At 38.9% G+C, this 20,117-nt stretch overlaps 13 non-coding genes across 13 annotated transcripts; all 13 read left to right on the forward strand.

Moving 5' to 3' along the window:
- Nucleotides 1-441: 441 nt before the first annotated feature.
- Nucleotides 442-515, forward strand: TRNAT-AGU (transfer RNA threonine (anticodon AGU)). The gene has a single exon. It is a non-coding gene; the product is annotated as a tRNA-Thr (tRNA).
- A 1,295-nt stretch (nucleotides 516-1,810) lies between these two features.
- TRNAT-AGU (transfer RNA threonine (anticodon AGU)) lies at nucleotides 1,811-1,884 on the forward strand. Its single transcript has one exon. It is a non-coding gene; the product is annotated as a tRNA-Thr (tRNA).
- A 1,296-nt stretch (nucleotides 1,885-3,180) lies between these two features.
- On the forward strand, nucleotides 3,181-3,254 carry TRNAT-AGU (transfer RNA threonine (anticodon AGU)). Its single transcript has one exon. It is a non-coding gene; the product is annotated as a tRNA-Thr (tRNA).
- A 1,296-nt stretch (nucleotides 3,255-4,550) lies between these two features.
- Nucleotides 4,551-4,624, forward strand: TRNAT-AGU (transfer RNA threonine (anticodon AGU)). The gene has a single exon. It is a non-coding gene; the product is annotated as a tRNA-Thr (tRNA).
- Nucleotides 4,625-5,830: 1,206 nt separating this feature from the next.
- TRNAT-AGU (transfer RNA threonine (anticodon AGU)) lies at nucleotides 5,831-5,904 on the forward strand. Its single transcript has one exon. It is a non-coding gene; the product is annotated as a tRNA-Thr (tRNA).
- Nucleotides 5,905-7,200: 1,296 nt separating this feature from the next.
- On the forward strand, nucleotides 7,201-7,274 carry TRNAT-AGU (transfer RNA threonine (anticodon AGU)). Its single transcript has one exon. It is a non-coding gene; the product is annotated as a tRNA-Thr (tRNA).
- A 1,295-nt stretch (nucleotides 7,275-8,569) lies between these two features.
- TRNAT-AGU (transfer RNA threonine (anticodon AGU)) lies at nucleotides 8,570-8,643 on the forward strand. The gene has a single exon. It is a non-coding gene; the product is annotated as a tRNA-Thr (tRNA).
- Nucleotides 8,644-9,938: 1,295 nt separating this feature from the next.
- On the forward strand, nucleotides 9,939-10,012 carry TRNAT-AGU (transfer RNA threonine (anticodon AGU)). Its single transcript has one exon. It is a non-coding gene; the product is annotated as a tRNA-Thr (tRNA).
- Nucleotides 10,013-11,307: 1,295 nt separating this feature from the next.
- TRNAT-AGU (transfer RNA threonine (anticodon AGU)) lies at nucleotides 11,308-11,381 on the forward strand. Its single transcript has one exon. It is a non-coding gene; the product is annotated as a tRNA-Thr (tRNA).
- A 2,664-nt stretch (nucleotides 11,382-14,045) lies between these two features.
- TRNAT-AGU (transfer RNA threonine (anticodon AGU)) lies at nucleotides 14,046-14,119 on the forward strand. The gene has a single exon. It is a non-coding gene; the product is annotated as a tRNA-Thr (tRNA).
- Nucleotides 14,120-15,414: 1,295 nt separating this feature from the next.
- Nucleotides 15,415-15,488, forward strand: TRNAT-AGU (transfer RNA threonine (anticodon AGU)). The gene has a single exon. It is a non-coding gene; the product is annotated as a tRNA-Thr (tRNA).
- A 2,664-nt stretch (nucleotides 15,489-18,152) lies between these two features.
- On the forward strand, nucleotides 18,153-18,226 carry TRNAT-AGU (transfer RNA threonine (anticodon AGU)). The gene has a single exon. It is a non-coding gene; the product is annotated as a tRNA-Thr (tRNA).
- A 1,295-nt stretch (nucleotides 18,227-19,521) lies between these two features.
- TRNAT-AGU (transfer RNA threonine (anticodon AGU)) lies at nucleotides 19,522-19,595 on the forward strand. Its single transcript has one exon. It is a non-coding gene; the product is annotated as a tRNA-Thr (tRNA).
- The last annotated feature ends 522 nt before the right edge of the window (nucleotides 19,596-20,117 follow it).

Consider the following 20,117-nt stretch of genomic DNA (forward strand, 5'->3'; position numbering starts at 1 on the left):
TGACTGAGGGAATTGAGTGAGGAAAGGAGAATAGAGTGGAGTATGAAAGGAGGGGGATCTTTTAGAGCTATAGTTATCCTCTATCAATTAATCAATCAGTCAAGTTCCAATCTTGTGCCACTGGGACAAAGTTAATCTTCAAAACTGATACTGCCACGGCCAGTGTGGAAATGTAGTTTATTACCTTCATAGCTGCGGGCAATATTTGAATGTTTGTTGACAACTGAGATGTATTTGCTATAAAGATGGATTGATGTCAATTAATCCTCCAATGATGTATCTCTTGGATAGAGAAAGGTCCAATCTGCCACCATTTGGAAAATGTAAAACAAGGATGGATTGATGTCAATTAATCCTCCAATGATGTATCTCTTGGATAGAGAAAGGTCCAATCTGCCATTATTTGGAAAACGTAAAACAAGGCATGAGCCAGTATGTTGTGGTGCTGTGGCTTAGTTGGTTAAAGCGCCTGTCTAGTAAACAGGAGATCCTGAGTTCGAATCTCAGCAGTGCCTATTTTAGCTCTAGAATTGGAAAACTATCTTATGTGCCTCATCATTATTGCACCGAATCTACATCTCTTGCGTTATGGCACATAAATCACACAAGAACAACCACTATATATTAAATATATGTTGACTGAAAATTCATCAACCTAAAATTTGTATTTGCTTCTCTGACAGTTTAAAAAGGAGATACTATATGTGTCTATCTTATTTACTTCACAGGGTCATTCTCAGTTTATTTGATCCCCTAGAATGTTTGATTAAACCTTCTTTTTTTTTCTTGTGAAAGCAAGGCCTTTTTCCCATCAACTTTCTCAAAGGGTTTTCCAAAGAAGACTTCTTCCAGGAGACATATAGCACAGAGTAGTGCTTTGGAAGCATAATCTGTGCCCCCGGATTACAACTATAAGGCTCTACGTGAAGCAAGTGAGAAAGCCATCCCGTTGGCAACCATCTTTTTAATATCCAGCAAAGATTCCAAGAATTATTCAGCTGCTAATCTGATTTTGGCCATTAAGTAACAGTTCTCTTTTAAAACCTTTCTAAATATTTCCAAGCACATTCTCAATCTATTATTTGAAAGTCCTGAATACTCTCTCTCAATATGCTGGGACCTGTGATGGCAGCTGTGGACAAGACGGAGGCATGGGGAAGAAAGGCAATGGCCATCCATAAAAGTAACCAAAACCCAGACCCAAACACAGAACGCAGAGTTTGGTGAATTAGCTGCACAACTCAAGGCGGAGAAGGTGGTTTCCTATAGTACAATGTGTCCTGCAGAGGCAGCATTTAGCATTCTTTGTATACCCATGCTAGACATGGATAGTGGTCAGAAAAGAAAGTTCACTTTGGTAAAATTATCATGACTGAGGGAATTGAGTGAGGAAAGGAGAATAGAGTGGAGTATGAAAGGAGGGGGATCTTTTAGAGCTATAGTTATCCTCTATCAATTAATCAATCAGTCAAGTTCCAATCTTGTGCCACTGGGACAAAGTTAATCTTCAAAACTGATACTGCCACGGCCAGTGTGGAAATGTAGTTTATTACCTTCATAGCTGCGGGCAATATTTGAATGTTTGTTGACAACTGAGATGTATTTGCTATAAAGATGGATTAATGTCAATTAATCCTCCAATGATGTATCTCTTGGATAGAGAAAGGTCCAATCTGCCACCATTTGGAAAACGTAAAACAAGGATGGATTGATGTCAATTAATCCTCCAATGATGTATCTCTTGGATAGAGAAAGGTCCAATCTGCCATTATTTGGAAAACGTAAAACAAGGCATGAGCCAGTATGTTGTGGTGCTGTGGCTTAGTTGGTTAAAGCGTCTGTCTAGTAAACAGGAGATCCTGACTTCGATTCTCAGCAGTGCCTATTTTAGCTCTAGAATTGGAAAACTATCTTATGTGCCTCATCATTATTGCACCGAATCTACATCTCTTGCGTTATGGCACATAAATCACACAAGAACAACCACTATATATTAAATATATGTTGACTGAAAATTCATCAACCTAAAATTTGTATTTGCTTCTCTGGCAGTTTAAAAAGGAGATACTATATGTGTCTATCTTATTTACTTCACAGGGTCATTCTCAGTTTATTTGATCCCCTAGAATGTTTGATTAAACCTTCTTTTTTTTTTCTTGTGAAAGCAAGGTCTTTTTCCCATCAACTTTCTCAAAGGGTTTTCCAAAGAAGACTTCTTCCAGGAGACATATAGCACAGAGACGTGCTTTGGAAGCATAATCTGTGCCCCCGGATTACAACTATAAGGCTCTACGTCAAGCAAGTGAGAAAGCAATCCCGTTGGCAACCATCTTTTTAATATCCAGCAAAGATTCCAAGAATTATTCAGCTGCTAATCTGATTTTGGCCATTAAGTAACAGTTCTCTTTTAAAACCTTTCTAAATATTTCCAAGCACATTCTCAATCTATTATTTGAAAGTCCTGAATACTCTCTCTCAATATGCTGGGACCTGTGATGGCAGCTGTGGACAAGACGGAGGCATGGGGAAGAAAGGCAATGGCCATCCATAAAAGTAACCAAAACCCAGACCCAAACACAGAACGCAGAGTTTGGTGAATTAGCTGCACAACTCAAGGCGGAGAAGGTGGTTTCCTATTGTACAATGTGTCCTGCAGAGGCAGCATTTAGCATTCTTTGTATACCCATGCTAGACATGGATAGTGGTCAGAAAAGAAAGTTCACTTTGGTAAAATTATCATGACTGAGGGAATTGAGTGAGGAAAGGAGAATAGAGTGGAGTATGAAAGGAGGGGGATCTTTTAGAGCTATAGTTATCCTCTATCAATTAATCAATCAGTCAAGTTCCAATCTTGTGCCACTGGGACAAAGTTAATCTTCAAAACTGATACTGCCACGGCCAGTGTGGAAATGTAGTTTATTACCTTCATAGCTGCGGGCAATATTTGAATGTTTGTTGACAACTGAGATGTATTTGCTATAAAGATGGATTAATGTCAATTAATCCTCCAATGATGTATCTCTTGGATAGAGAAAGGTCCAATCTGCCACCATTTGGAAAACGTAAAACAAGGATGGATTGATGTCAATTAATCCTCCAATGATGTATCTCTTGGATAGAGAAAGGTCCAATCTGCCATTATTTGGAAAACGTAAAACAAGGCATGAGCCAGTATGTTGTGGTGCTGTGGCTTAGTTGGTTAAAGCGTCTGTCTAGTAAACAGGAGATCCTGCGTTCGATTCTCAGCAGTGCCTATTTTAGCTCTAGAATTGGAAAACTATCTTATGTGCCTCATCATTATTGCACCGAATCTACATCTCTTGCGTTATGGCACATAAATCACACAAGAACAACCACTATATATTAAATATATGTTGACTGAAAATTCATCAACCTAAAATTTGTATTTGCTTCTCTGGCAGTTTAAAAAGGAGATACTATATGTGTCTATCTTATTTACTTCACAGGGTCATTCTCAGTTTATTTGATCCCCTAGAATGTTTGATTAAACCTTCTTTTTTTTTTCTTGTGAAAGCAAGGCCTTTTTCCCATCAACTTTCTCAAAGGGTTTTCCAAAGAAGACTTCTTCCAGGAGACATATAGCACAGAGACGTGCTTTGGAAGCATAATCTGTGCCCCCGGATTACAACTATAAGGCTCTAAGTCAAGCAAGTGAGAAAGCAATCCCGTTGGCAACCATCTTTTTAATATCCAGCAAAGATTCCAAGAATTATTCAGCTGCTAATCTGATTTTGGCCATTAAGTAACAGTTCTCTTTTAAAACCTTTCTAAATATTTCCAAGCACATTCTCAATCTATTATTTGAAAGTCCTGAATACTCTCTCTCAATATGCTGGGACCTGTGATGGCAGCTGTGGACAAGACGGAGGCATGGGGAAGAAAGGCAATGGCCATCCATAAAAGTAACCAAAACCCAGACCCAAACACAGAACGCAGAGTTTGGTGAATTAGCTGCACAACTCAAGGCGGAGAAGGTGGTTTCCTATTGTACAATGTGTCCTGCAGAGGCAGCATTTAGCATTCTTTGTATACCCATGCTAGACATGGATAGTGGTCAGAAAAGAAAGTTCACTTTGGTAAAATTATCATGACTGAGGGAATTGAGTGAGGAAAGGAGAATAGAGTGGAGTATGAAAGGAGGGGGATCTTTTAGAGCTATAGTTATCCTCTATCAATTAATCAATCAGTCAAGTTCCAATCTTGTGCCACTGGGACAAAGTTAATCTTCAAAACTGATACTGCCACGGCCAGTGTGGAAATGTAGTTTATTACCTTCATAGCTGCGGGCAATATTTGAATGTTTGTTGACAACTGAGATGTATTTGCTATAAAGATGGATTGATGTCAATTAATCCTCCAATGATGTATCTCTTGGATAGAGAAAGGTCCAATCTGCCACCATTTGGAAAATGTAAAACAAGGATGGATTGATGTCAATTAATCCTCCAATGATGTATCTCTTGGATAGAGAAAGGTCCAATCTGCCATTATTTGGAAAACGTAAAACAAGGCATGAGCCAGTATGTTGTGGTGCTGTGGCTTAGTTGGTTAAAGCGCCTGTCTAGTAAACAGGAGATCCTGAGTTCGAATCTCAGCAGTGCCTATTTTAGCTCTAGAATTGGAAAACTATCTTATGTGCCTCATCATTATTGCACCGAATCTACATCTCTTGCGTTATGGCACATAAATCACACAAGAACAACCACTATATATTAAATATATGTTGACTGAAAATTCATCAACCTAAAATTTGTATTTGCTTCTCTGGCAGTTTAAAAAGGAGATACTATATGTGTCTATCTTATTTACTTCACAGGGTCATTCTCAGTTTATTTGATCCCCTAGAATGTTTGATTAAACCTTCTTTTTTTTTCTTGTGAAAGCAAGGCCTTTTTCCCATCAACTTTCTCAAAGGGTTTTCCAAAGAAGACTTCTTCCAGGAGACATATAGCACAGAGACGTGCTTTGGAAGCATAATCTGTGCCCCCGGATTACAACTATAAGGCTCTACGTGAAGCAAGTGAGAAAGCCATCCCGTTGGCAACCATCTTTTTAATATCCAGCAAAGATTCCAAGAATTATTCAGCTGCTAATCTGATTTTGGCCATTAAGTAACAGTTCTCTTTTAAAACCTTTCTAAATATTTCCAAGCACATTCTCAATCTATTATTTGAAAGTCCTGAATACTCTCTCTCAATATGCTGGGACCTGTGATGGCAGCTGTGGACAAGACGGAGGCATGGGGAAGAAAGGCAATGGCCATCCATAAAAGTAACCAAAACCCAGACCCAAACACAGAACGCAGAGTTTGGTGAATTAGCTGCACAACTCAAGGCGGAGAAGGTGGTTTCCTATAGTACAATGTGTCCTGCAGAGGCAGCATTTAGCATTCTTTGTATACCCATGCTAGACATGGATAGTGGTCAGAAAAGAAAGTTCACTTTGGTAAAATTATCATGACTGAGGGAATTGAGTGAGGAAAGGAGAATAGAGTGGAGTATGAAAGGAGGGGGATCTTTTAGAGCTATAGTTATCCTCTATCAATTAATCAATCAGTCAAGTTCCAATCTTGTGCCACTGGGACAAAGTTAATCTTCAAAACTGATACTGCCACGGCCAGTGTGGAAATGTAGTTTATTACCTTCATAGCTGCGGGCAATATTTGAATGTTTGTTGACAACTGAGATGTATTTGCTATAAAGATGGATTAATGTCAATTAATCCTCCAATGATGTATCTCTTGGATAGAGAAAGGTCCAATCTGCCATTATTTGGAAAACGTAAAACAAGGCATGAGCCAGTATGTTGTGGTGCTGTGGCTTAGTTGGTTAAAGCGTCTGTCTAGTAAACAGGAGATCCTGCGTTCGATTCTCAGCAGTGCCTATTTTAGCTCTAGAATTGGAAAACTATCTTATGTGCCTCATCATTATTGCACCGAATCTACATCTCTTGCGTTATGGCACATAAATCACACAAGAACAACCACTATATATTAAATATATGTTGACTGAAAATTCATCAACCTAAAATTTGTATTTGCTTCTCTGGCAGTTTAAAAAGGAGATACTATATGTGTCTATCTTATTTACTTCACAGGGTCATTCTCAGTTTATTTGATCCCCTAGAATGTTTGATTAAACCTTCTTTTTTTTTTCTTGTGAAAGCAAGGCCTTTTTCCCATCAACTTTCTCAAAGGGTTTTCCAAAGAAGACTTCTTCCAGGAGACATATAGCACAGAGACGTGCTTTGGAAGCATAATCTGTGCCCCCGGATTACAACTATAAGGCTCTACGTCAAGCAAGTGAGAAAGCAATCCCGTTGGCAACCATCTTTTTAATATCCAGCAAAGATTCCAAGAATTATTCAGCTGCTAATCTGATTTTGGCCATTAAGTAACAGTTCTCTTTTAAAACCTTTCTAAATATTTCCAAGCACATTCTCAATCTATTATTTGAAAGTCCTGAATACTCTCTCTCAATATGCTGGGACCTGTGATGGCAGCTGTGGACAAGACGGAGGCATGGGGAAGAAAGGCAATGGCCATCCATAAAAGTAACCAAAACCCAGACCCAAACACAGAACGCAGAGTTTGGTGAATTAGCTGCACAACTCAAGGCGGAGAAGGTGGTTTCCTATTGTACAATGTGTCCTGCAGAGGCAGCATTTAGCATTCTTTGTATACCCATGCTAGACATGGATAGTGGTCAGAAAAGAAAGTTCACTTTGGTAAAATTATCATGACTGAGGGAATTGAGTGAGGAAAGGAGAATAGAGTGGAGTATGAAAGGAGGGGGATCTTTTAGAGCTATAGTTATCCTCTATCAATTAATCAATCAGTCAAGTTCCAATCTTGTGCCACTGGGACAAAGTTAATCTTCAAAACTGATACTGCCACGGCCAGTGTGGAAATGTAGTTTGTTACCTTCATAGCTGCGGGCAATATTTGAATGTTTGTTGACAACTGAGATGTATTTGCTATAAAGATGGATTGATGTCAATTAATCCTCCAATGATGTATCTCTTGGATAGAGAAAGGTCCAATCTGCCACCATTTGGAAAATGTAAAACAAGGATGGATTGATGTCAATTAATCCTCCAATGATGTATCTCTTGGATAGAGAAAGGTCCAATCTGCCATTATTTGGAAAACGTAAAACAAGGCATGAGCCAGTATGTTGTGGTGCTGTGGCTTAGTTGGTTAAAGCGCCTGTCTAGTAAACAGGAGATCCTGAGTTCGAATCTCAGCAGTGCCTATTTTAGCTCTAGAATTGGAAAACTATCTTATGTGCCTCATCATTATTGCACCGAATCTACATCTCTTGCGTTATGGCACATAAATCACACAAGAACAACCACTATATATTAAATATATGTTGACTGAAAATTCATCAACCTAAAATTTGTATTTGCTTCTCTGGCAGTTTAAAAAGGAGATACTATATGTGTCTATCTTATTTACTTCACAGGGTCATTCTCAGTTTATTTGATCCCCTAGAATGTTTGATTAAACCTTCTTTTTTTTTCTTGTGAAAGCAAGGCCTTTTTCCCATCAACTTTCTCAAAGGGTTTTCCAAAGAAGACTTCTTCCAGGAGACATATAGCACAGAGACGTGCTTTGGAAGCATAATCTGTGCCCCCGGATTACAACTATAAGGCTCTACGTGAAGCAAGTGAGAAAGCCATCCCGTTGGCAACCATCTTTTTAATATCCAGCAAAGATTCCAAGAATTATTCAGCTGCTAATCTGATTTTGGCCATTAAGTAACAGTTCTCTTTTAAAACCTTTCTAAATATTTCCAAGCACATTCTCAATCTATTATTTGAAAGTCCTGAATACTCTCTCTCAATATGCTGGGACCTGTGATGGCAGCTGTGGACAAGACGGAGGCATGGGGAAGAAAGGCAATGGCCATCCATAAAAGTAACCAAAACGCAGACCCAAACACAGAACGCAGAGTTTGGTGAATTAGCTGCACAACTCAAGGCGGAGAAGGTGGTTTCCTATAGTACAATTTGTCCTGCAGAGGCAGCATTTAGCATTCTTTGTATACCCATGCTAGACATGGATAGTGGTCAGAAAAGAAAGTTCACTTTGGTAAAATTATCATGACTGAGGGAATTGAGTGAGGAAAGGAGAATAGAGTGGAGTATGAAAGGAGGGGGATCTTTTAGAGCTATAGTTATCCTCTATCAATTAATCAATCAGTCAAGTTCCAATCTTGTGCCACTGGGACAAAGTTAATCTTCAAAACTGATACTGCCACGGCCAGTGTGGAAATGTAGTTTATTACCTTCATAGCTGCGGGCAATATTTGAATGTTTGTTGACAACTGAGATGTATTTGCTATAAAGATGGATTGATGTCAATTAATCCTCCAATGATGTATCTCTTGGATAGAGAAAGGTCCAATCTGCCACCATTTGGAAAACGTAAAACAAGGATGGATTGATGTCAATTAATCCTCCAATGATGTATCTCTTGGATAGAGAAAGGTCCAATCTGCCATTATTTGGAAAACGTAAAACAAGGCATGAGCCAGTATGTTGTGGTGCTGTGGCTTAGTTGGTTAAAGCGCCTGTCTAGTAAACAGGAGATCCTGAGTTCGAATCTCAGCAGTGCCTATTTTAGCTCTAGAATTGGAAAACTATCTTATGTGCCTCATCATTATTGCACCGAATCTACATCTCTTGCGTTATGGCACATAAATCACACAAGAACAACCACTATATATTAAATATATGTTGACTGAAAATTCATCAACCTAAAATTTGTATTTGCTTCTCTGGCAGTTTAAAAAGGAGATACTATATGTGTCTATCTTATTTACTTCACAGGGTCATTCTCAGTTTATTTGATCCCCTAGAATGTTTGATTAAACCTTCTTTTTTTTTCTTGTGAAAGCAAGGCCTTTTTCCCATCAACTTTCTCAAAGGGTTTTCCAAAGAAGACTTCTTCCAGGAGACATATAGCACAGAGACGTGCTTTGGAAGCATAATCTGTGCCCCCGGATTACAACTATAAGGCTCTACGTGAAGCAAGTGAGAAAGCCATCCCGTTGGCAACCATCTTTTTAATATCCAGCAAAGATTCCAAGAATTATTCAGCTGCTAATCTGATTTTGGCCATTAAGTAACAGTTCTCTTTTAAAACCTTTCTAAATATTTCCAAGCACATTCTCAATCTATTATTTGAAAGTCCTGAATACTCTCTCTCAATATGCTGGGACCTGTGATGGCAGCTGTGGACAAGACGGAGGCATGGGGAAGAAAGGCAATGGCCATCCATAAAAGTAACCAAAACGCAGACCCAAACACAGAACGCAGAGTTTGGTGAATTAGCTGCACAACTCAAGGCGGAGAAGGTGGTTTCCTATAGTACAATTTGTCCTGCAGAGGCAGCATTTAGCATTCTTTGTATACCCATGCTAGACATGGATAGTGGTCAGAAAAGAAAGTTCACTTTGGTAAAATTATCATGACTGAGGGAATTGAGTGAGGAAAGGAGAATAGAGTGGAGTATGAAAGGAGGGGGATCTTTTAGAGCTATAGTTATCCTCTATCAATTAATCAATCAGTCAAGTTCCAATCTTGTGCCACTGGGACAAAGTTAATCTTCAAAACTGATACTGCCACGGCCAGTGTGGAAATGTAGTTTATTACCTTCATAGCTGCGGGCAATATTTGAATGTTTGTTGACAACTGAGATGTATTTGCTATAAAGATGGATTGATGTCAATTAATCCTCCAATGATGTATCTCTTGGATAGAGAAAGGTCCAATCTGCCACCATTTGGAAAACGTAAAACAAGGATGGATTGATGTCAATTAATCCTCCAATGATGTATCTCTTGGATAGAGAAAGGTCCAATCTGCCATTATTTGGAAAACGTAAAACAAGGCATGAGCCAGTATGTTGTGGTGCTGTGGCTTAGTTGGTTAAAGCGCCTGTCTAGTAAACAGGAGATCCTGAGTTCGAATCTCAGCAGTGCCTATTTTAGCTCTAGAATTGGAAAACTATCTTATGTGCCTCATCATTATTGCACCGAATCTACATCTCTTGCGTTATGGCACATAAATCACACAAGAACAACCACTATATATTAAATATATGTTGACTGAAAATTCATCAACCTAAAATTTGTATTTGCTTCTCTGGCAGTTTAAAAAGGAGATACTATATGTGTCTATCTTATTTACTTCACAGGGTCATTCTCAGTTTATTTGATCCCCTAGAATGTTTGATTAAACCTTCTTTTTTTTTCTTGTGAAAGCAAGGCCTTTTTCCCATCAACTTTCTCAAAGGGTTTTCCAAAGAAGACTTCTTCCAGGAGACATATAGCACAGAGACGTGCTTTGGAAGCATAATCTGTGCCCCCGGATTACAACTATAAGGCTCTACGTGAAGCAAGTGAGAAAGCCATCCCGTTGGCAACCATCTTTTTAATATCCAGCAAAGATTCCAAGAATTATTCAGCTGCTAATCTGATTTTGGCCATTAAGTAACAGTTCTCTTTTAAAACCTTTCTAAATATTTCCAAGCACATTCTCAATCTATTATTTGAAAGTCCTGAATACTCTCTCTCAATATGCTGGGACCTGTGATGGCAGCTGTGGACAAGACGGAGGCATGGGGAAGAAAGGCAATGGCCATCCATAAAAGTAACCAAAACGCAGACCCAAACACAGAACGCAGAGTTTGGTGAATTAGCTGCACAACTCAAGGCGGAGAAGGTGGTTTCCTATAGTACAATTTGTCCTGCAGAGGCAGCATTTAGCATTCTTTGTATACCCATGCTAGACATGGATAGTGGTCAGAAAAGAAAGTTCACTTTGGTAAAATTATCATGACTGAGGGAATTGAGTGAGGAAAGGAGAATAGAGTGGAGTATGAAAGGAGGGGGATCTTTTAGAGCTATAGTTATCCTCTATCAATTAATCAATCAGTCAAGTTCCAATCTTGTGCCACTGGGACAAAGTTAATCTTCAAAACTGATACTGCCACGGTCAGTGTGGAAATGTAGTTTATTACCTTCATAGCTGCGGGCAATATTTGAATGTTTGTTGACAACTGAGATGTATTTGCTATAAAGATGGATTGATGTCAATTAATCCTCCAATGATGTATCTCTTGGATAGAGAAAGGTCCAATCTGCCACCATTTGGAAAACGTAAAACAAGGATGGATTGATGTCAATTAATCCTCCAATGATGTATCTCTTGGATAGAGAAAGGTCCAATCTGCCATTATTTGGAAAACGTAAAACAAGGCATGAGCCAGTATGTTGTGGTGCTGTGGCTTAGTTGGTTAAAGCGTCTGTCTAGTAAACAGGAGATCCTGCGTTCGATTCTCAGCAGTGCCTATTTTAGCTCTAGAATTGGAAAACTATCTTATGTGCCTCATCATTATTGCACCGAATCTACATCTCTTGCGTTATGGCACATAAATCACACAAGAACAACCACTATATATTAAATATATGTTGACTGAAAATTCATCAACCTAAAATTTGTATTTGCTTCTCTGGCAGTTTAAAAAGGAGATACTATATGTGTCTATCTTATTTACTTCACAGGGTCATTCTCAGTTTATTTGATCCCCTAGAATGTTTGATTAAACCTTCTTTTTTTTTCTTGTGAAAGCAAGGCCTTTTTCCCATCAACTTTCTCAAAGGGTTTTCCAAAGAAGACTTCTTCCAGGAGACATATAGCACAGAGACGTGCTTTGGAAGCATAATCTGTGCCCCCGGATTACAACTATAAGGCTCTACGTGAAGCAAGTGAGAAAGCCATCCCGTTGGCAACCATCTTTTTAATATCCAGCAAAGATTCCAAGAATTATTCAGCTGCTAATCTGATTTTGGCCATTAAGTAACAGTTCTCTTTTAAAACCTTTCTAAATATTTCCAAGCACATTCTCAATCTATTATTTGAAAGTCCTGAATACTCTCTCTCAATATGCTGGGACCTGTGATGGCAGCTGTGGACAAGACGGAGGCATGGGGAAGAAAGGCAATGGCCATCCATAAAAGTAACCAAAACGCAGACCCAAACACAGAACGCAGAGTTTGGTGAATTAGCTGCACAACTCAAGGCGGAGAAGGTGGTTTCCTATAGTACAATTTGTCCTGCAGAGGCAGCATTTAGCATTCTTTGTATACCCATGCTAGACATGGATAGTGGTCAGAAAAGAAAGTTCACTTTGGTAAAATTATCATGACTGAGGGAATTGAGTGAGGAAAGGAGAATAGAGTGGAGTATGAAAGGAGGGGGATCTTTTAGAGCTATAGTTATCCTCTATCAATTAATCAATCAGTCAAGTTCCAATCTTGTGCCACTGGGACAAAGTTAATCTTCAAAACTGATACTGCCACGGTCAGTGTGGAAATGTAGTTTATTACCTTCATAGCTGCGGGCAATATTTGAATGTTTGTTGACAACTGAGATGTATTTGCTATAAAGATGGATTGATGTCAATTAATCCTCCAATGATGTATCTCTTGGATAGAGAAAGGTCCAATCTGCCACCATTTGGAAAATGTAAAACAAGGATGGATTGATGTCAATTAATCCTCCAATGATGTATCTCTTGGATAGAGAAAGGTCCAATCTGCCATTATTTGGAAAACGTAAAACAAGGCATGAGCCAGTATGTTGTGGTGCTGTGGCTTAGTTGGTTAAAGCGCCTGTCTAGTAAACAAGAGATCCTCAGTTCGAATCTCAGCAGTGCCTATTTTAGCTCTAGAATTGGAAAACTATCTTATGTGCCTCATCATTATTGCACCGAATCTACATCTCTTGCGTTATGGCACATAAATCACACAAGAACAACCACTATATATTAAATATATGTTGACTGAAAATTCATCAACCTAAAATTTGTATTTGCTTCTCTGGCAGTTTAAAAAGGAGATACTATATGTGTCTATCTTATTTACTTCACAGGGTCATTCTCAGTTTATTTGATCCCCTAGAATGTTTGATTAAACCTTCTTTTTTTTTCTTGTGAAAGCAAGGCCTTTTTCCCATCAACTTTCTCAAAGGGTTTTCCAAAGAAGACTTCTTCCAGGAGACATATAGCACAGAGACGTGCTTTGGAAGCATAATCTGTGCCCCCGGATTACAACTATAAGGCTCTACGTGAAGCAAGTGAGAAAGCCATCCCGTTGGCAACCATCTTTTTAATATCCAGCAAAGATTCCAAGAATTATTCAGCTGCTAATCTGATTTTGGCCATTAAGTAACAGTTCTCTTTTAAAACCTTTCTAAATATTTCCAAGCACATTCTCAATCTATTATTTGAAAGTCCTGAATACTCTCTCTCAATATGCTGGGACCTGTGATGGCAGCTGTGGACAAGACGGAGGCATGGGGAAGAAAGGCAATGGCCATCCATAAAAGTAACCAAAACGCAGACCCAAACACAGAACGCAGAGTTTGGTGAATTAGCTGCACAACTCAAGGCGGAGAAGGTGGTTTCCTATAGTACAATTTGTCCTGCAGAGGCAGCATTTAGCATTCTTTGTATACCCATGCTAGACATGGATAGTGGTCAGAAAAGAAAGTTCACTTTGGTAAAATTATCATGACTGAGGGAATTGAGTGAGGAAAGGAGAATAGAGTGGAGTATGAAAGGAGGGGGATCTTTTAGAGCTATAGTTATCCTCTATCAATTAATCAATCAGTCAAGTTCCAATCTTGTGCCACTGGGACAAAGTTAATCTTCAAAACTGATACTGCCACGGTCAGTGTGGAAATGTAGTTTATTACCTTCATAGCTGCGGGCAATATTTGAATGTTTGTTGACAACTGAGATGTATTTGCTATAAAGATGGATTGATGTCAATTAATCCTCCAATGATGTATCTCTTGGATAGAGAAAGGTCCAATCTGCCACCATTTGGAAAACGTAAAACAAGGATGGATTGATGTCAATTAATCCTCCAATGATGTATCTCTTGGATAGAGAAAGGTCCAATCTGCCATTATTTGGAAAACGTAAAACAAGGCATGAGCCAGTATGTTGTGGTGCTGTGGCTTAGTTGGTTAAAGCGCCTGTCTAGTAAACAGGAGATCCTGAGTTCGAATCTCAGCAGTGCCTATTTTAGCTCTAGAATTGGAAAACTATCTTATGTGCCTCATCATTATTGCACCGAATCTACATCTCTTGCGTTATGGCACATAAATCACACAAGAACAACCACTATATATTAAATATATGTTGACTGAAAATTCATCAACCTAAAATTTGTATTTGCTTCTCTGGCAGTTTAAAAAGGAGATACTATATGTGTCTATCTTATTTACTTCACAGGGTCATTCTCAGTTTATTTGATCCCCTAGAATGTTTGATTAAACCTTCTTTTTTTTTCTTGTGAAAGCAAGGCCTTTTTCCCATCAACTTTCTCAAAGGGTTTTCCAAAGAAGACTTCTTCCAGGAGACATATAGCACAGAGACGTGCTTTGGAAGCATAATCTGTGCCCCCGGATTACAACTATAAGGCTCTACGTGAAGCAAGTGAGAAAGCCATCCCGTTGGCAACCATCTTTTTAATATCCAGCAAAGATTCCAAGAATTATTCAGCTGCTAATCTGATTTTGGCCATTAAGTAACAGTTCTCTTTTAAAACCTTTCTAAATATTTCCAAGCACATTCTCAATCTATTATTTGAAAGTCCTGAATACTCTCTCTCAATATGCTGGGACCTGTGATGGCAGCTGTGGACAAGACGGAGGCATGGGGAAGAAAGGCAATGGCCATCCATAAAAGTAACCAAAACCCAGACCCAAACACAGAACGCAGAGTTTGGTGAATTAGCTGCACAACTCAAGGCGGAGAAGGTGGTTTCCTATAGTACAATGTGTCCTGCAGAGGCAGCATTTAGCATTCTTTGTATACCCATGCTAGACATGGATAGTGGTCAGAAAAGAAAGTTCACTTTGGTAAAATTATCATGACTGAGGGAATTGAGTGAGGAAAGGAGAATAGAGTGGAGTATGAAAGGAGGGGGATCTTTTAGAGCTATAGTTATCCTCTATCAATTAATCAATCAGTCAAGTTCCAATCTTGTGCCACTGGGACAAAGTTAATCTTCAAAACTGATACTGCCACGGTCAGTGTGGAAATGTAGTTTATTACCTTCATAGCTGCGGGCAATATTTGAATGTTTGTTGACAACTGAGATGTATTTGCTATAAAGATGGATTGATGTCAATTAATCCTCCAATGATGTATCTCTTGGATAGAGAAAGGTCCAATCTGCCACCATTTGGAAAACGTAAAACAAGGATGGATTGATGTCAATTAATCCTCCAATGATGTATCTCTTGGATAGAGAAAGGTCCAATCTGCCATTATTTGGAAAACGTAAAACAAGGCATGAGCTAGTATGTTGTGGTGCTGTGGCTTAGTTGGTTAAAGCGCCTGTCTAGTAAACAGGAGATCCTGAGTTCGAATCTCAGCAGTGCCTATTTTAGCTCTAGAATTGGAAAACTATCTTATGTGCTTCATCATTATTGCACCGAATCTACATCTCTTGCGTTATGGCACATAAATCACACAAGAACAACCACTATATATTAAATATATGTTGACTGAAAATTCATCAACCTAAAATTTGTATTTGCTTCTCTGGCAGTTTAAAAAGGAGATACTATATGTGTCTATCTTATTTACTTCACAGGGTCATTCTCAGTTTATTTGATCCCCTAGAATGTTTGATTAAACCTTCTTTTTTTTTCTTGTGAAAGCAAGGCCTTTTTCCCATCAACTTTCTCAAAGGGTTTTCCAAAGAAGACTTCTTCCAGGAGACATATAGCACAGAGACGTGCTTTGGAAGCATAATCTGTGCCCCCGGATTACAACTATAAGGCTCTACGTGAAGCAAGTGAGAAAGCCATCCCGTTGGCAACCATCTTTTTAATATCCAGCAAAGATTCCAAGAATTATTCAGCTGCTAATCTGATTTTGGCCATTAAGTAACAGTTCTCTTTTAAAACCTTTCTAAATATTTCCAAGCACATTCTCAATCTATTATTTGAAAGTCCTGAATACTCTCTCTCAATATGCTGGGACCTGTGATGGCAGCTGTGGACAAGACGGAGGCATGGGGAAGAAAGGCAATGGCCATCCATAAAAGTAACCAAAACGCAGACCCAAACACAGAACGCAGAGTTTGGTGAATTAGCTGCACAACTCAAGGCGGAGAAGGTGGTTTCCTATAGTACAATTTGTCCTGCAGAGGCAGCATTTAGCATTCTTTGTATACCCATGCTAGACATGGATAGTGGTCAGAAAAGAAAGTTCACTTTGGTAAAATTATCATGACTGAGGGAATTGAGTGAGGAAAGGAGAATAGAGTGGAGTATGAAAGGAGGGGGATCTTTTAGAGCTATAGTTATCCTCTATCAATTAATCAATCAGTCAAGTTCCAATCTTGTGCCACTGGGACAAAGTTAATCTTCAAAACTGATACTGCCACGGTCAGTGTGGAAATGTAGTTTATTACCTTCATAGCTGCGGGCAATATTTGAATGTTTGTTGACAACTGAGATGTATTTGCTATAAAGATGGATTGATGTCAATTAATCCTCCAATGATGTATCTCTTGGATAGAGAAAGGTCCAATCTGCCACCATTTGGAAAATGTAAAACAAGGATGGATTGATGTCAATTAATCCTCCAATGATGTATCTCTTGGATAGAGAAAGGTCCAATCTGCCATTATTTGGAAAACGTAAAACAAGGCATGAGCCAGTATGTTGTGGTGCTGTGGCTTAGTTGGTTAAAGCGCCTGTCTAGTAAACAAGAGATCCTCAGTTCGAATCTCAGCAGTGCCTATTTTAGCTCTAGAATTGGAAAACTATCTTATGTGCCTCATCATTATTGCACCGAATCTACATCTCTTGCGTTATGGCACATAAATCACACAAGAACAACCACTATATATTAAATATATGTTGACTGAAAATTCATCAACCTAAAATTTGTATTTGCTTCTCTGGCAGTTTAAAAAGGAGATACTATATGTGTCTATCTTATTTACTTCACAGGGTCATTCTCAGTTTATTTGATCCCCTAGAATGTTTGATTAAACCTTCTTTTTTTTTCTTGTGAAAGCAAGGCCTTTTTCCCATCAACTTTCTCAAAGGGTTTTCCAAAGAAGACTTCTTCCAGGAGACATATAGCACAGAGACGTGCTTTGGAAGCATAATCTGTGCCCCCGGATTACAACTATAAGGCTCTACGTGAAGCAAGTGAGAAAGCCATCCCGTTGGCAACCATCTTTTTAATATCCAGCAAAGATTCCAAGAATTATTCAGCTGCTAATCTGATTTTGGCCATTAAGTAACAGTTCTCTTTTAAAACCTTTCTAAATATTTCCAAGCACATTCTCAATCTATTATTTGAAAGTCCTGAATACTCTCTCTCAATATGCTGGGACCTGTGATGGCAGCTGTGGACAAGACGGAGGCATGGGGAAGAAAGGCAATGGCCATCCATAAAAGTAACCAAAACGCAGACCCAAACACAGAACGCAGAGTTTGGTGAATTAGCTGCACAACTCAAGGCGGAGAAGGTGGTTTCCTATAGTACAATTTGTCCTGCAGAGGCAGCATTTAGCATTCTTTGTATACCCATGCTAGACATGGATAGTGGTCAGAAAAGAAAGTTCACTTTGGTAAAATTATCATGACTGAGGGAATTGAGTGAGGAAAGGAGAATAGAGTGGAGTATGAAAGGAGGGGGATCTTTTAGAGCTATAGTTATCCTCTATCAATTAATCAATCAGTCAAGTTCCAATCTTGTGCCACTGGGACAAAGTTAATCTTCAAAACTGATACTGCCACGGTCAGTGTGGAAATGTAGTTTATTACCTTCATAGCTGCGGGCAATATTTGAATGTTTGTTGACAACTGAGATGTATTTGCTATAAAGATGGATTGATGTCAATTAATCCTCCAATGATGTATCTCTTGGATAGAGAAAGGTCCAATCTGCCACCATTTGGAAAACGTAAAACAAGGATGGATTGATGTCAATTAATCCTCCAATGATGTATCTCTTGGATAGAGAAAGGTCCAATCTGCCATTATTTGGAAAACGTAAAACAAGGCATGAGCCAGTATGTTGTGGTGCTGTGGCTTAGTTGGTTAAAGCGCCTGTCTAGTAAACAGGAGATCCTGAGTTTGAATCTCAGCAGTGCCTATTTTAGCTCTAGAATTGGAAAACTATCTTATGTGCCTCATCATTATTGCACCGAATCTACATCTCTTGCGTTATGGCACATAAATCACACAAGAACAACCACTATATATTAAATATATGTTGACTGAAAATTCATCAACCTAAAATTTGTATTTGCTTCTCTGGCAGTTTAAAAAGGAGATACTATATGTGTCTATCTTATTTACTTCACAGGGTCATTCTCAGTTTATTTGATCCCCTAGAATGTTTGATTAAACCTTCTTTTTTTTTCTTGTGAAAGCAAGGCCTTTTTCCCATCAACTTTCTCAAAGGGTTTTCCAAAGAAGACTTCTTCCAGGAGACATATAGCACAGAGACGTGCTTTGGAAGCATAATCTGTGCCCCCGGATTACAACTATAAGGCTCTACGTGAAGCAAGTGAGAAAGCCATCCCGTTGGCAACCATCTTTTTAATATCCAGCAAAGATTCCAAGAATTATTCAGCTGCTAATCTGATTTTGGCCATTAAGTAACAGTTCTCTTTTAAAACCTTTCTAAATATTTCCAAGCACATTCTCAATCTATTATTTGAAAGTCCTGAATACTCTCTCTCAATATGCTGGGACCTGTGATGGCAGCTGTGGACAAGACGGAGGCATGGGGAAGAAAGGCAATGGCCATCCATAAAAGTAACCAAAACCCAGACCCAAACACAGAACGCAGAGTTTGGTGAATTAGCTGCACAACTCAAGGCGGAGAAGGTGGTTTCCTATAGTACAATGTGTCCTGCAGAGGCAGCATTTAGCATTCTTTGTATACCCATGCTAGACATGGATAGTGGTCAGAAAAGAAAGTTCACTTTGGTAAAATTATCATGACTGAGGGAATTGAGTGAGGAAAGGAGAATAGAGTGGAGTATGAAAGGAGGGGGATCTTTTAGAGCTATAGTTATCCTCTATCAATTAATCAATCAGTCAAGTTCCAATCTTGTGCCACTGGGACAAAGTTAATCTTCAAAACTGATACTGCCACGGTCAGTGTGGAAATGTAGTTTATTACCTTCATAGCTGCGGGCAATATTTGAATGTTTGTTGACAACTGAGATGTATTTGCTATAAAGATGGATTGATGTCAATTAATCCTCCAATGATGTATCTCTTGGATAGAGAAAGGTCCAATCTGCCACCATTTGGAAAACGTAAAACAAGGATGGATTGATGTCAATTAATCCTCCAATGATGTATCTCTTGGATAGAGAAAGGTCCAATCTGCCATTATTTGGAAAACGTAAAACAAGGCATGAGCTAGTATGTTGTGGTGCTGTGGCTTAGTTGGTTAAAGCGCCTGTCTAGTAAACAGGAGATCCTGAGTTCGAATCTCAGCAGTGCCTATTTTAGCTCTAGAATTGGAAAACTATCTTATGTGCTTCATCATTATTGCACCGAATCTACATCTCTTGCGTTATGGCACATAAATCACACAAGAACAACCACTATATATTAAATATATGTTGACTGAAAATTCATCAACCTAAAATTTGTATTTGCTTCTCTGGCAGTTTAAAAAGGAGATACTATATGTGTCTATCTTATTTACTTCACAGGGTCATTCTCAGTTTATTTGATCCCCTAGAATGTTTGATTAAACCTTCTTTTTTTTTCTTGTGAAAGCAAGGCCTTTTTCCCATCAACTTTCTCAAAGGGTTTTCCAAAGAAGACTTCTTCCAGGAGACATATAGCACAGAGACGTGCTTTGGAAGCATAATCTGTGCCCCCGGATTACAACTATAAGGCTCTACGTGAAGCAAGTGAGAAAGCCATCCCGTTGGCAACCATCTTTTTAATATCCAGCAAAGATTCCAAGAATTATTCAGCTGCTAATCTGATTTTGGCCATTAAGTAACAGTTCTCTT

This window comes from Pelobates fuscus, chromosome 3, assembly GCF_036172605.1.
Source record: "Pelobates fuscus isolate aPelFus1 chromosome 3, aPelFus1.pri, whole genome shotgun sequence".
NCBI lineage: Eukaryota > Metazoa > Chordata > Amphibia > Anura > Pelobatidae > Pelobates > Pelobates fuscus.